Source organism: Protopterus annectens, chromosome 2.part0 (genome assembly GCF_019279795.1).
Source record: "Protopterus annectens isolate FY-2018-M chromosome 2.part0, PAN1.0, whole genome shotgun sequence".
Lineage (NCBI taxonomy): Eukaryota > Metazoa > Chordata > Ceratodontiformes > Protopteridae > Protopterus > Protopterus annectens.
In genome coordinates, this window is record NC_056728.1 from 397,448,224 (window position 1) to 397,463,398 (window position 15,175).

Genomic DNA, 15,175 nt, shown 5'->3' on the forward strand with positions numbered 1-15,175 from the left:
CTATCTTATCTTTCACAGGGACAGGGTTTCTTTGACAACTGATCCCTCTTTTATGCCTAAATTGGTATCCAAGTTTACTTTATGCTGATAATATCCATCTGCCTGTTTTCTTTCCTGAAAACGAGGGAGAAAGGATGCTGCATACCTTGGATGTTCACAGACAACTCAGGTACTATCTTTACTGAACTAACTCTTTCAGGTCTTTGGATCAGTTGTTCATTTCTTGTGAAGGTAAGAAGGAAGGAAAACCTGCATCAAAACAGACTATTACCAAATGGTTGCCTAAGGCTATTACTTTTTGTTACACTCATCGCAACAAAACTATTCTAAGCAGGGTCAAGGCCCATCTACCAGCACCTTGGCTTCATCTATGGCTTTTTTGGAAAGGGTTGAATTTAAAAAGTTTTCTAGCAGCAGCAACTTGGCCCCCGGTGCATACATTTACAAAGCACTATAAGCTCGATTCCTTCTCTAGCTCTAGATCAGTCTTTGCAGTCACCATTGTCCAGGGGCTCCTGGACTCTTCTCCTTCCACCTCCCAAATGTAGTAAACTAGGGTAATCTACCCATATTGCTGAGGCTATTGCAGCAGTGATCAATATGATGAACATAGTGGGAAAAAAGTACAATTGTGTAAGTAAACTTACTATAACAGTGGATGTTTGAATGATCACTGCTGCAGTAGCCCCTTCCCCAGTATTGTTTATGACAGGGTGTGGACATTTATTTATTTTTTTTAATTATTCCTGTCATTGTCTTTTCAGGACTCAGCCTTCCTGTCTCTGTTGACATGAAAGCTCTGAAGGGCTTGGTGCACAGACCTGTCTTTTTAGACATCTCACCTTGAGCTGACTGATGGTTCTGGCTCGTGGAATGTGGACTGAAGCTTTGGAAGTTGGTCAGCTGTTGTATCCTTGGCAGGATATAACCCCTATAGCTAAGGCTTCTGCAGCAGTAATCATTCGAACATCTTCAGTTATGGTAAATTTACTTACACAGCTGACCTTTTTCTTTCTACCCAGACATTGCTATATAAAAATAAATAAATGCTTACTCACTGCAGACAAGACAAAAAAAATCTCTGTTATTTTGCTAATGTATATGAATTCTGAAGGTCTGTTTTCAAAAGTTTTAAAATGGTGATGTTTCATTATGTTTCCATTGTTTAAACCAACCATAGCATTGAAAAACTGTTTGAACTGATTTGCAAATCGTTTTCCTTTTTTTAAATGTATCCCTCCAAAGTTTAATGATACCTATAATAAACTGGACCAAAAAATATTAAGAGTTGCACTGATACATGCATGTCTTAGCATCAATATGTATGCAGTTATATGATTTGTTTTTATTTTTTACCAAATCTGCTATAATATACAAGGATGCAGTTATGTGTTAAACTACAGGTAAATAAATACACCATCATTAGTATATTTTTATTTGGAAGGCATGCTGCAGATTTTTTCAAAAAATGTTTATATGTTAGTGAGTTATACACTATTTCAAACATGATTAAATATAAGTATAACCACAACAAAATTCACCAAACTTGATAACAACCAGTGAAAAACAGCTCTACTTTCCATGAGTAAATATAGCTCCAGTTTGTGGCATAGAAATCGAACTACAACTCAGATTATATGAGTTCAGTTTCTGGATTATGTGAGGAAGGAACAAAGCAGGAGAGAATAAGAGTGAAGGCCTGGTGCCAGCTCACCCATCCTGAAGAAAGACATTAAGGTCTGCTCCACTACTGACACAAAAGGAGTGCAGAGAAATTGTAGGTGGCAGATACTGAGTCAGTGAGGCTTGAGTTGCATGTAAGCCAGGCAGTCATGCACATATGTGTGGGGGAGAGTGCACAAGAGGTCTCCTAGGGCAGCAACAGGATACTCAAAGCTACTGGCTTTTATGGGAAGGAGTTAATTTAGGAAGGGTTGGGGATTGGCATAATGGTTAAGGTGTTTTTCTCTCAAATACATGGTACAAGGTTTGATTCTCACCTTTATAGGGAAAATGGCTATGCTTAAGTTAGCCTGCAAGGGCAGCTAGCTGGGTACTTGGCTATGATCTATGAACCTAAAAGGGCATCCCATATGACTGGCATTACAGCCTGCTCCATCATACCCAACTCTCACCTCTTAGGGTAATGTATGGGCTGAACAAGGCTAATGCCTCATTCATGGAATAAAAGGGTCATAAAGCTCTAGCCCTTTCTGATGAATGAATGGGCCCCACTTTTGCCACTCTTATGTTAGAATAACAAATGGTTTGATAAAGTACAGGAAGAGGAGTCATGGATTGGATCATGTGGAGTATAACAAATATAAAAATTCAAAACATCCAACCAAGTTTCACATCCCTAGATGAATTAACAGTTTTAGGCTTTTGACTTTACTTGACTAAATATATTGTTAACTATTTGAAAAGATAACATAATGTCAAACATGCATAAGAATTATAAGTATTAAATGTCATAAGTACATGTGTATTCCTTAATAAAATCTGTGTATCATCTGAGTGTGAGGTACAACTAGAAATGTTTCCATTGTCTCAACTGGTCAAATCTCAATTTTGATGTATATAGTGACTGATAAAGAAAGAATTCAGTAAGCTTCAAAAGGTACTGTGCCTTCTTTGATCAGGAATTATAATATTTACTAATCCATCTGCTTACTATGATGACAAAAATAGTATAACAAGTACAATATTAAAATCTCTTTGCAATTGAAAAGCTGAGGATGAGTCACTGGTGAATTCTTGGCTATTTTAATTTAATGGCCACACCATGTGCATCTTGCCAATCCCACCATCAGACTTTCCTTCATTTTTCAGGGAGGGAGAGGTCAGTTAGTCCCGGGTATAAATCTGAGAGCACTCCTCACCCAGTCGTCCAGGTTTAATTTAAAGCAAGATATAGACTCAAATTATTTAACCTGCAGGTGGGGGTGCTGGATGATGAATCTATCTCTCTGTCTCATTTTATTTATTTGCCAATGAAGGTTCAGCTCTCTGGTTCTAGTGTTAGCTGAGCTATTAGTCTTGCTGACATGTAGGAGGTCAAGGACCAGTGGATCTTTAATGGTGCAGTAAATGTAACAGAGATTACCAGTCAGGAGTTTATATGACACAGTGTACAGGGACAGGACTTTCAGTCTTACTCCTGATAGCTAAGGTTCTTATAACCTATAATCTTTATGTTGAGTACCTGTGGGACTTTTCAAGTTTGTTGAGATGTCATGTGAGATACATACTGAATGAAATATTGTGCTCTATAACAGTTTTCATCAATACTGAATGGGAGGGGGGGGGGGCAATAACATGTTTCAATCAAGATGAAATACACTTGTCTACTAGTGCTAAGTAAAATAATTTCCTGACAACTATTGCCATGTGATGACCAAAGCAGTTGGAGCTGTTGATCCAGTTTGCTGACAATTTCTTTGTTTTCTAAGGTTAGCTATCTGTATTATGTGTTATGAGCAACTTCTGTTTTTTGAAAGAAACAGTGCTACACTTTTTAGCATTCAGTTTAAATCCATTTTCCATTCACTGGGTGCTAACTAAGGTAAGCTCTTTCTGAAGGGTACAGGTATCAGAGCATGTTTTGACGATTGCATCCAGTTTCCATGAATAAAATACCCTAGGGAAGCCAAGAATAAATGGATGACCAGGTAGGCTGCCTTAATAAAGGTACGGTGGGATGTTGGTGAAGAAGCTGTGCTACCGGTAAAGCCTTGAGAAAGGCTGTGCGTACCCGAGTGCTTGTGGTTGAAGGCTGAGTAAAGCCTTTAGAAAGGCTTCGTATACAGGTTGTAGTTCTGGCTGGTCAGGTCGCCTGCTGAGAGGAACCGCTAGTATGACAGCTAGAAATCAAAGATGAAACACACAGACAAAACAGACAAAACAATGTAAATGTGACTCGGCTAAGGAGCTCTGCAAATGTGGTTAACCAGAGGTCTTGGTAATGATTTATGTGATCAAAAAAGCAGATACAGAGCAGGAGAGGTCCCAGCACAGACTCCTGGTGGATCCTGCTAGTTACATTGGCACTATGTGAGAGGTACCTGCCACATAAACTATGTGTGTTCTGTCTTTCAGCCATTTGGCAAACCATCTTACCATGTAAAAATCTTTGCTTAAGAAAGACCATTTCCTTACAATTGCAGTATGAGGTGTGGTACTGAATGCTTTGGCCATATCAAGATTAGTGGTATGAACAACATGGCTGCTGCTGAGAGCTTCTGTAACCTTCCTGAAGAAATTAACAAGGTTTAACATGCACAGTCTCCCTTAAACAAAGCCAAATTGTTGAGGGTCAAGCTTAATGAGATTTTTAATATTATAATTAATGAGATTGTGATACACTCCATAGCTTTACAGGTCAGTCAGTCTCATAAGGCTGATTTGTCTGTAATTCCCAAGGCTACTGGTAGAGCCACCCTTGTGAAAGGACCTCACCACAGCAGTGTGCCAGGATGCAGATACGCAGCCTGTGACTATGCTTAGGTTGATGAATTAAAGTCAGGTTTGGTTAGAATCTGTTTTGATGCTGTTTAATAACATTCAGGTATGTTATCAGGACTCCTGGAGGAAATATTTTTGGTTAGAAACAACACCTTAAGAACATGTTCTTTGGCAGTGTTGGGGAGGAAGGGAATCCGGTATAAATATTGTTCCAATAGGCCTTTCATGGATGGTGTTTGCAGACAGCAAGTTTCCCAGTATTATATTTGCAATATAATTTGGGTGGAAGTGGGGTGGTCCCCATAAAGTTGCAGTTTAGAGCAATGTTAGTTTTCTAACATAGCTAAAGAAAAAAATTGCATGTGTCCTTTGCTTCAGAAGCTACAACTTCTTAGTGTGGTTGGCTGTTGTGTTGCTGTCAATAGTACTGATGTCATGACTGAATTTACAGATTTAATCATACAATTGTATAAGGTTTACCCTTCTGAAGTCCTTAAATACAGAGGCATTGGTTGCATGGGGATGGTGGTCTTATGAGTTAATGTCGCAAGTACATGATCTGATTTAACTCGAGAAGAGACTAAGGGGAGAGGAAAAGGAAGAAGCAATATTAGTGAAGACCAGATCCAGAATAGTCTGGCCTCTGGTATGCTCACTAACTATTTGGTTCAGGAAATTCCTATTCATAAAATCTGAAAATCTCTGGGTATACACCACATTAGAGGTCTAGGTGTCCCAGGCTATGACTGAATAGTTGAAGTCACATAACATTATTGTGTTATGTGCTTATAGGAATTTCTTCTAAAATGTAATGATCTGTATCCCAGGGAAATTTGTATAACTAGAAGAAGGAAGGGCACTTATCCCTGCTATAACTGCTCATTTTATAAACACATTTTAAGTGATGTTAATTATACTCATGAAGTGAGTAATAAGGTTGTATAAATTTACTTGTTTTGGCACATGTAATAGTGAGAATGTAGTTTATCAAGCAGTATGTACTGCTTAATCTAGGTTTTTATGTACGGAAATGTAATAGGAAGTTGAAGGAATTAATGCCAGAACACTTTTCAGATACTAGATGGAATGTTATTAATAATTACCTTGCAAAACATGTGGGAGAACTGGGTGTGCAACATACTGTTAAATTTAGAGTTAATACAGAAGGGGTGATATTGTACTTAAAATGGAAATTGTGGAATATGGAAATTGTGGAATATAATTGGATTATTAGATTAAATGCTGACAGAAAACCGGGTTGAATTCTTCTGTCAGTATAAAACTGCTATTGAAAAATAAGTAAGTTTGTAAAAGTATTTATATTAATTCCGGCTGCATTTTATACTATTTTATATTATGTTACATTATTTCTAATTCTATTTTTTATTTTTGTATTTTTTGATGTATATACATTTTTGAAAGGACACATGAATTATAGTGAATGAACTCAAAGCATTGAGTGGTTGTTTATATCATCTGATTGCTTTTTAAAAGACTATGCGATTGCTTTTAAGTATGCATTGAGAAAGGATGATAGCCTGAAAGCTTTGCTGTTCTTAATAAACTTGTTTGTTGTTTGCAGTTCTGGTTGGTATTTTTGGATTCATTACATTTAGTTTGATATGGAAAATAAAAATAATACTGAACACCACGATGAAATAAAAACCTCTGCACAAGAATAACAAGTCCATAAACGTATGAGAAATAAAGTAGTTATGTGCAGAAGTTACCTAGGCAGTCCATGGAACAACAATGTCAGGTAAAGTAAGTCCAAACTCAAAATAACACCAAACTCTTTGTCTCTTCAGACAAATTCAGCTCCAAATCAGCTCCAAATAAATCCAAGATTCCAAAAAAAAAGACTCTTCAGTCAAAACTCTAGATAAAAGTTATTAGCTGCAGTTTATTGTAGAAACAGGTGAGCGCTTTCGCTATTCAGCTTTTTCAAACCATAATACACCATTGAAACTGTGACCATATATATACTAACTTCAAACTAATTAATTTCAAACTGATTACATAATTAGTTTCAATTAATTTAAATAATTACAATAGTTAACTATTAAAAGTTAAAAACTCGTAAAACTGCAAAATTTAATAGTGTGTAGCATATAAAACAATACCTAACTCGTCTGTTAAAAATGTATCACATAAACTATCTAAATGTGAAGAACATTTAAAAAACATTTATAAATATATCTAGTTAAACTACAGACTTTTAAAAAAATATATAAGGCATATATATACATTCTAGACACAGTGAACAAAGAACCTTTCCAAAGCTAAAAAGGGGCTTATAAGTGATAGTCTCTAAGGTGTTATGATATACATCAGTCTCAGTAGTCCTAATATCCCAACCTTGATTAATATTTAAACCTTCTTTTTTTCAATTTTGGTTTAATAGGAATATTATCATTCAGTCCAGGGGGAAAATGTGCTTGTAGACGTATAATCCAGTCTGCCTCTATTTCCTCAGTCCTACTTCTGATATCTCCTGCTCTTAATGTAGGTTTATTAATGGATATAATTAAGAATCTAAATTCATGAGTAGAATCTGTTTCCATAACATGCTTGGACAGGGCATTGACACTAGATCCAATTTTTATCTGGTAGATATGCTCTCGTATCCTATTTTTAAACATTCTATCTGTCTTACCTACATAGAATGCTCTGCATTCTGTGCAGGTTGCCAAATAGACTAAGTGTTCCGTGTTACATGTCCCTTCCACTGTAAAAGTGTAGATTTTAGATGTTATAGGGTGTATAAACATGTTAGTAACACTGATGAATTGACAAAAATTACATCTACCACATTTCATCGTCCCTCTTTAGCTTTGGAAAGGTTCTTTGTTCACTATATATATATATATATATATATGGTCACAGTTTCAATGGTGTATTATGGTTTGAAAAAGCTGAATGCTCACCTGTTTCTACAATAAACTGCAGCTAATAACTTTTATCTAGAGTTTTGACTGAAGAGTCTTTTTGGAATCTTTTATTTGGAGCTGATTTGGAGCTGAATTTGTCTGAAGAGACAAATGTTGTTCCATGGACTTTATTTCTCATACATTTAGTTTGATGATGAGCTCCATTACATAATATCACTTTCTTGTTGACTGTTCATAGTTAAAGTCACCTAAGATTATTGTGTTATGCGTTTATAAAACTATCTTCTAAAAATTCTAGGAATCTAACGCGATCACTTGAAGACATGAAGAGGGTTCTTTAGCTGGTAGCTTGTCTTGTCCATTGTAAACTGAACTTGTAAGAGCTTGGTTTGTGGGTCTCTGTGTAGCAGTATAGATGAGATGTGGTCAATGACAAATATAGAAAGACCACCTCAGTTTCTACCAGGATGGAAGGCATTGTAAGCATAAAATCTAGGTATGGACTGTGTGCTTTCTTTACATTTAAAACAAATCTCTGTAACTAGGAATACCTCAAGACAGAGCAATTTGTCAGTGAGACTCCTGGTATTGAGACAAGACAACTTAATGTGGTATGTATTAGGATTTGAAGAATTTGTTATGTTGACATATCCATCAGACGTCTCTGCCTAAAAAAGGTACTAAGGGTTTAGCAAAGGCTTTTCCCACTATGTGGAAACCTTTTAATGAGAGATGCATGGCATTCCTTGCAAAACAGCCTAGTCTCAGGCTGATTAATACTTAATCCTTTAACAGCTATTAAGTCAATTATTAAAGCCAATTATCTCCTTTTTATACATAGGCATCAGTCTTGGTGAATGAAGTATATATTTAAGACCAAAGTCTTGCTTGCATCCATCACATGCCTAGAAAGTTCTGACATGTCTATCTCTCTCTCTTTGCATGTCCATCAGAGTTTGCACCCCAAGTCATTCAATCACACAGGCACCACCACTATCTCATAGTCTTACATGTCCCAGGAAAGCATCTTGATGGCCCTTGTAATGCCTCTGATCCTGTCACTCAAGAGGCAGCTGACAGAAACCCTATCCTTATCCAGCCTGGTGAGTGAGGAATCAGTATACCTAACCATTGAGTCACCAATTACTAATTCATTCTTATCAGAAGTTATTTAAGCATCAGTTGTCGGGAACAACTATACTGTTAGTGGCTTGTTGTAGTTGTGCATGGAATAGGTTTGGGGACTTCTGCTGAGGCCTGTTTTTATAAATTCTAGGATGCTTTGGCAAGTATCTTTTTATAGCACCAGTCTGTGACATTTTAGAGTGTTCTGTTTGAAAATATGTTTGTGGTTGTGAAAATGGTGACCCTGTTTGATGCTTACTGTGTATTAACATTTGCATGAAGGATATCTGAATATTAGTTAAGTGTTTACAGCTCTGACAGACAGAGATTTCTGTGTTAAGTAGTTCAGTATCAGTGAACATAAGGCAGGTACTACACTACCTAAGGATGCCAAGTGCTAGGAGGCTAGTAAAAAGAAGAGGAACATGTTTTCTGGCCCTTCATATTGACAGGTGTGTTACATGTTCATAAGTAAGTACTAAGCTAGATGCATTTTCAGGCCATTTTAAGCCTAGCCAATTTCCCTTTCAAGGTGAGAATCAAACCTTGTACCTTGCATATCTGAGGTAAACACCTTAACCATTATGCTTAGCATCAATTCTTCAAGTAATTTGTAATCTGGATTCATATCCTGCTGTATTTCTGCTGTTACATGTGACTGATTTAGAGTCTGACCTGGAGCCCGCTATTCTTACCGTGTGAGTTCTGTCTGTAAGCCAGTTGGCAACCCATCCCGTGACGTAGGGGTTTATGTTCAGGCTGATGAGTTTTTCTATAATTCCCAAGTGGGGAATGGCATCAAAAGTCTTGGCAAGGTCAAGGTAGGCTGTGTGAACCACCTTCCCCTCATCTATGGCCTTGGTGACTGTCTCGAAGAAGTCAACCAGGTTTAGTAGGCATGATCTGCCCTTAACAAAGTTGAACTGGGTTGGGTCAAGTGTTTGGAGGTTCCCATTGTCTTTGTTAAGGAGTTCCATGATGATGCGCTCCATAGCCTTGCAGATCAGGCTAGTCAGGCTTATGGGGCGATAGTTACCAGGGTCAGTTGTAGCCCCTCCTTTGTGGAGCAGAATAACCGTTGCTGTGCACAATTATATGGGCATGTAGCCTGTGGAGAGGCTGAGGTTGATCAAATAATTAATACAGTTAACTGATAATTTATCTAATCTCATTGTTAATAACCTATTTAAGAATAATTTTTGTGCATGTTCAATATACAACCTATTTTATAAAATTGCTATCTTTTTAGGTAACATTTAATATTGATATTTTGATTTAATCCAGGAAATTTATCCACTTGCAAATAAATTTGCCACCAAGTTTCCCATTTTTCCAACATATGTTTATACTCCCCTCCTCTATAGTCCAAAGGAACAAGTTCCAAAACAGTGAAATAAAACTTCCTAAAACTGATGCAATCTTTTGAATATTTATATAAAGTGTTACACTCATCTTCTACTTTAACACTATATAAATGCTTTTTAATTCTTGTAGACAACTTATATGTAGTCATACCAACATAGAACGTTTCACATGAAGATCAAAAAGCAATGTATGCTAAACCTAAGGAATCACAATTAATATACTCTTTTATAATAGATCTGTCTAACTGAGACAAAAAAATATTAGGTTCATCCATAATACTATAGCAGGAAAAAATATTTCCTTTTGCATGCTATTTCCTTGGCAACAGAGTCTATAATCTTTTGTTTATAACGTCTAGCACAAAACATGTCAACTATCTCATTAACCCTCTCTAGAAAAACATCATCTTCAGTAGTTAGCCTTGATAAGCTAACCATCTGTCCTCTGGGTATATTATTCTTCATGACATTGGGATGAGCACTAAATTATTGTTGGAAAAACATGCTCTCCTACAGATCCTACTAGAAAAACAGACCTACAATAAATGCTAAAAACATAGTATGTCTGTTAACTTAATCCACAAACTCATTAAAATCATTAGTTCCCTCAGTAATACAAAATAAATTATCAACAAATTTGTTATAAAAGTGAATGTGTCATTTGAAAAATTCAAAAGTCACTAAAATCTCAGTTTCCCACCTCCCCATAACCAAATTGATGAATGATAAACCACAGTGCCCCCCATTATAACACCTTTCAATTGTTGATAATAATTACTGTTAAAAAGAAAAAACATTGTGCTTTGACATAACTTCCATGAGTAAACAAAAGTATTTATATTAGCATTAGAAAAATTCATCTTTAAAGACAAAAATTACCTTAAATATTCTAGGCCTTTTTCAGTGGGGATACCTGTATAAGGAGATTTGACATCAAATGCGATCAAAATGTACTGATGACTTTCAAATCTAAAGTGCTTTAAGGCATTTAAAAATCCCAGGAGTCCTTAATATAGCTTTCTAAGTTTTGTACCAATGGATTAAACAAAGAATCCAAAAAAATCAAAATCCCCTCATTAATAATTCCAGAAGTAGAAACTAAAGGCCTAAAAGGCACAGGAATCTGTTAAGAATGTAACTTGGGTATGCCAAGCAAAACAGCTATGTTGGGAAACTCATTGTTAATAAACTGATAAACATGAAAGGTAGTAACATCATTGGTCAACAGGTCCAATTAAAGATTATTAATATACCCATATCTAGACTGTATATAGGACAAAGAAACTAATTTATATTTGAGTATATTTTGTAACATTTTTTCAGTTTCAACAACATAATAATTTTGATACATAATAACAAGCCCACACCCCTTATCAGCCTTTATATACCTTAACTTATGTTAATTAATTAGTGAAGCTAAAGTAAACCTTTCTTTTTTAGTTAAATTGAAATACTTATTTCATAGTTTTTTACCAGAAACCTCAATAATTTCTTTTTCACATATATCATGAAAAACTTGAATGGCCAGTTGAAGTGTTGGATAATAAGAAGAATGTCTCCTTAATGTATTAGCTTCTGAAAACTCACATTCCCAAAAAACATATTGCAAATTGATCTTTCTATAAAACAACTTAAACTCTGAAAGTGTCCTGACCAAACTAGCATGTTGGCTAGGAACAAAAGACAAACATCTTTGTAACAGCTCAATGTCAACTTCACTTTAATAAAATTATAAATGTTCCTTTGAACTACAGAGGAGGGGAGTACAAAAATATGTTGGAAAAACAGGAAACTTGATGGTAAATTTATTTGTAACTGGATACATTTCCTGGATTAAATGAAACTGTTAATATTAAATGCCCAGAAGATGGTAATTTTGTATATTGAATATGCGCAAACATTATTTTTAAAAAGGTTTTTTAACAATGAAATTAGATAAATTATCAGTCAATTATTGTAGTAATTATTTGATTTTCTTTATTGGCTAACTATTATTTAAAGTCTGTGTGTGTGTGTGTTCTTTATTTGTATTGTGAGGAAGTGCTATATTGGACAAAAGTACTTAAAGAGTGGATTTGTCTTGCTGTATTTGGGTGAATTCTCACCCCTCCTTAAACCTAAAATCCCCATCTCCTCCCTAATCCTAAAGTCCCTATCGCTCTCTAAACCTAAAATCTCCTATCTGCTCCTGTCCATGATTGCTCCCTGAACCCAAAATCCCTACCCCCTCCATAACCCTAAAGTCCATATCACTTTCTAAACCTAAAGCACCCATCCCCTAACCCTAAAGTCCCTATTGCTTGCCAAAACTAAAATTCCTATCCTTCTACCCCTCCCTCCTTAACCCTAAAGTCCATGGTCTACTCCCCATCTGCCTCCCTAAACCTAATGGCCCCCTCACAGCTCCTGTTCCCCACTTACTTGGTCCTTGGTGAACACTTGCTTGCATCTGTCTCCTAGGATGTGAATAGATGGTGCAGCAGCTGCATAGCTGAACTCATATTTGAATTCGGGTGTGAGCAATTGGTCAGATGGGGTTACAGCTGTTCAACTCTCTGGCTGCAAGTTACTAGAATTTGAGCAGGTGAGGCTCACCCAGCAAATATGTCTGGAAGAGCCAGCTGTGCTCAGGCACTTAGAAAATGTCAGCAATTAACTTTATCTTGCAAGAATACCTACTGCTGTTTCCAAGATGGTCTCCAACACAAACTAAAAAGAAAAGAAAATACCCTCACTAGTCACAGCTGTAACACTCCATCTCATTAAAACAAAGTCCCTGACCAAGCAATGAAAAAAAAAATTTTAATATGACATTACTACATGCTTTTTATTCACAAGAGTCTAAATATAGCACTAATAGGTTTCCCGGTACTGAAAAAAATAGTGTGTCTGTGTATTCATGTATCTAAGTGTGTGCGTATCCATGGATCTACATATCTATCTATCTACATACGTATGGGTTATCCCCTTGCTGTTGAATAGGAATTATGTCAAAAGAGAGGTTATTTTGGTTGAATGGTAAAGTCATTGAAATGCAAATGTGTTGAACAGCATGAGTGATTGAACGGTGATTGAACAATTGTTTGCCTTTTACTACTTCATTGTTTATTAATTGGTTTCCCTTCTGGAGTTGGCTGCCCGCTTTCCCTAGGGGAATTTTGTGAGTCTGGTGTTATCCTTATACTTTAGTAATATTGCTTTTGAGTTACATTTTTCAAGGGCTTTTTGTTCAATGATAGTTTCATTGTTATTTTCCCATGAACCCATACAGGCATATACACGCACACATATATGTATGCATGTATTTATGCATGTCTCTCTCTATCTATATATGCATACAGATAGTGAGGCAGACAGACACTCATACATGTATGAATATATCTATACAGACAGATATACAAATAGACTGATATTCGTGTGTGTGTCTGTATATAAATATATATATATATATATATATATATATATATATATATATATATATATATATATATATATATATATATATATATAGTCATGGTGGTGCAGCGGTAGCATTGTTGCCTCACAGCAAGAGGTTCTCCCGTTCGAATCTCAGCTGGAGTGCCTTCTGTGTGGAGTCTGCATGTCCTCCCCGCAGTCGAGTGGCATTCAAAAGACATGCATAGAATGGGTGTGCCTTTGCTGAAGGTTGGGTGTCGAGCTGGCACCTCAGCACCCGTAAAAAAATCTACTGCCAATCATTAGCGGACCGGAGTTCCACTGTGGTGACCCCTAACAAGCTGAAAAAAGAAGAACAACATATATATATATATATATATATATATATATATATATATATATATCCACTTTTAAATCCCAAAATATCAAAATCTCGAGTTTTGAGATACCGAACTCAAAACATCAAGATTTCGGTATGTTGAAACTTAAAAGTGGACAAAAAAAAAAAACTAAAATAAAGTGTTTGCAGCGGGGCAAGCCCCCCTGTACCCCCCTACTTAAATATACCAACTCTGAGATCATGCTACCATGAAGAAAACAGTAAGTGCAACAGAAGCATTACCATTCTCTTCACTGTAGCACGATCCCAGAGTTGGTATATTTAAGTAGGGGGTGTGGGGGGGGGTTTGTCCACTTTTACGTTTCAAGATACCAAAATCTCGATGTTTTGAGTTCGGTATCTGAAAACTCGAGATTTTGGTATTTCAAGATTTAAAAGTGGACCCTATATATATATATATATATATATATATATATATATATATATATATATATATATATATATATATACACACACACACACACACACACACACACACACACACACACACACACACACACACACACACACACACACACACACATATATAGGTATAGTAGTAAACTCTATTGTATACGCTTTTAATTAACAGAGTCACTTTTACTCAATAGTGGTGGTTGTTGCGTTATGGAAGTGCTAAATAGAGGAAGATCAACTGTTCTTGTTGAGTGAGAACTTTGCATGTATGAAGGTAAGTGGTGCTGTGTTTCAATGCCAAGGTCCAAAAGCTTTGACATTACAGTAAACTCTCAGTTAACCGGAACTCAAACAACCAGCACTCTCAAGCAACCAGCAAAAAATATCGAAGAAATACAGTACAATTTTCATGTGTTGCACTTTCTATTTCCCCCCTGCAGAAACATACCTTAAGTTTTTAGAGCTTTATAGTTTTAAAAAGGAAGATAGGAATAAATTCCCTCTCACCCCAGCCTAAGAATAAGTCAAACCAAACAAATAGTATAAGGTACAGTATTAGTCAGGCTTATTTTTAAGCATAACTCTCAAGCAGCCAGAAACTACAGTTGTCCAGCATCTACCAATCCCCATTGGGTGACATTTAACTGAGAGTTTACTGTACTTGTAGGACAGTGTGTGTGTTGTGTTTACATATCAAGGTTAGAGTTAGGGGTCATTCACTCGATCTGTTCTGTACCATGCTGATGATAATATATCAGTCTGTCTGTTTGGGTTTCTGTGTCTCTCTTTCACTTTCAATCTAGCTTTCATGTCCCAAGGCTAATCTCTGTGTTCCAGTTTTGCAGTGCCAATCTGAAGAGGCATCAAGTATGTGCTTGAGTCTCCTCTTAACTCATAATGATGTAAGAACACCTCATATAGTTCCTTTATTTTTTTATACACAGTTCCCTATTCATTTTCTTAATTGCTGTATAATGAATATATCTATTGAATGATTTATAATAAATTAATAGTTTTTATTATATATTTAAGCAATAACTGACAACTGGGTGTGGGTTTATTGCGGATTTGCTCGTGTTTGGCATGGTTTAATCACGAGGGTGAAGCATGAGTGATTA